Genomic DNA, 1,773 nt, shown 5'->3' with positions numbered 1-1,773 from the left:
GTCAAATACATCCTGTGTGCAGTGTTGTATAAAGTACCTCAAAGTGATACTTGAGTAAAAGTACAAGTATTTTATCATAAAAATACTTTGGTAAAAGTTAAAGTCTTCTCCAAAAATATTACTTGAGTAAAAGTTATAAAGTATCTGATATTTTTTGTACTTATTTTACCAGCTGTATATATACATCTGTTCTCTGATTGGTCCAGGTAAAATAAACTACAAGCAGACACTGCACAGAACATTGATGTTCTGTTCTCTGATTGGTCCAGGTAAAATAAACTACAAGCAGACACTGCACAGAAAATTGACGTTCTGTTCTCTGATTGGCCCGGCTAAAAATCTGCCAGTTAAATCCTTGTCAATGGGAGAAGTCCCAGACGGAGCGGAGCTGCGTAGGAAGGCAAGGCCCAGGCTATCAAATCACCTCTGTCCATCTTAAACTACCAGTAAGGTTCAAATAAGGTTCCCCGAAACCCTAAAACTTTTTTATTCAGCATTTTACACAAATAACTTGTATTAATAAAATGTTTCCGCGTACAGTTTCTGTATTTTTACTTCAGACTCAGCCTCTCTGGAAGGGTTTGTTCCTGCATGTGATGTAATAGATTTATTTTATTTTCCACTTGGCATCAGTATTTTTTTCACACCTCCTTCTCAGTTTGCTGTAAAAGACCAGTTAAAAACAACAGTTTATAAACCACAAACATTGACATCATATTCATTGTACAAAATCAGGTTAAATACAGAGTTTGAATGGTCTACAGCTTTTTAATATATTAGTGTTATGGACAGGATCTTGAGGCGTACACGTGGGGAATCAAAACCTGGTCCTCATGTGTACGAATGCAAATTTCAGGTGGTGGTGGTGGTGGTGGTGGGGGGGGGGTCATGTTTAGGACCATGGTGTGAACTGAGTTTAAGTTAGTTTTAGTGTCCTGTGAGGTTAATTTTAGGGTAAATGGGTTAGGCTATAAAATTTCCAAAAAATGAATGGAAGTCAATCCACGGTCCCCACAGTGATATAAAAACCAGACCATGTGTGTGTGTGTGTGTGTTTGACCTCAGGCGCTGACCTGATTCTGATCAGTGTTGGCTTGTCAGCTGATGTTCATGATGTTGGAGAACAGGGCTGACCTGTCTCAGGTCCAGTAACTGTTGGGATCTAAGAGTTTGTCAGTTCCGGTTTTCATCCACTAGATGTCCTCCTGGAGCACAGCCTGCAGGAGGGCAGAATCTCCAGCAGGTGTGCAAGTCCCACACCTGCAATCCATCTACATTCATCAAGAGGAGGATAAGAGGAGTCTGCAGTCACTTCGATGCCTGAGTGTTAATTCTTGTGGTAACCTCAAGCCCCTGAGTTTTTCCTCTAAGTTCTGTTGTGCCTAGACCTTTGAGATAATCTTCTCCTGTTTGTGTTCCTAAAAGGTTACCTCCATTGACGGTTTGGACCGGTTCCTCTGAGGTCCTCCAACCTTAAAGATCTCCATCTCTCTGTGCTTTTTGGACTCCTCCACCCATTGCTGCCATCTCAGGACTCCTCAAGTACGTAACCTGTCTGCTAGTGATGGGCAAATGAGGCTTTTCTGAAGCACTGAAACTTGCTTTGAAAAAGGGTTCATTACTCGAAGCTTTCCAACACAGTTCTGTTTGGCTCCATCCTGTGGCCAAAAGTATGAAAAGCTGCTTGAAACAACACAAAGTGAAGCACTTCATCGTGATGGAGATGATAGCTCTTTAATGGATATTTCTGTTTGATATCAGGTTGTCTTTGTG

This window comes from Austrofundulus limnaeus, unplaced genomic scaffold (genome assembly GCF_001266775.1).
Source record: "Austrofundulus limnaeus strain Quisiro unplaced genomic scaffold, Austrofundulus_limnaeus-1.0 Scaffold1255, whole genome shotgun sequence".
Taxonomy (NCBI): domain Eukaryota; kingdom Metazoa; phylum Chordata; class Actinopteri; order Cyprinodontiformes; family Rivulidae; genus Austrofundulus; species Austrofundulus limnaeus.
The sequence above is the reverse complement of the archived record's forward strand: the minus strand, read 5'-3'. Positions refer to the sequence as shown.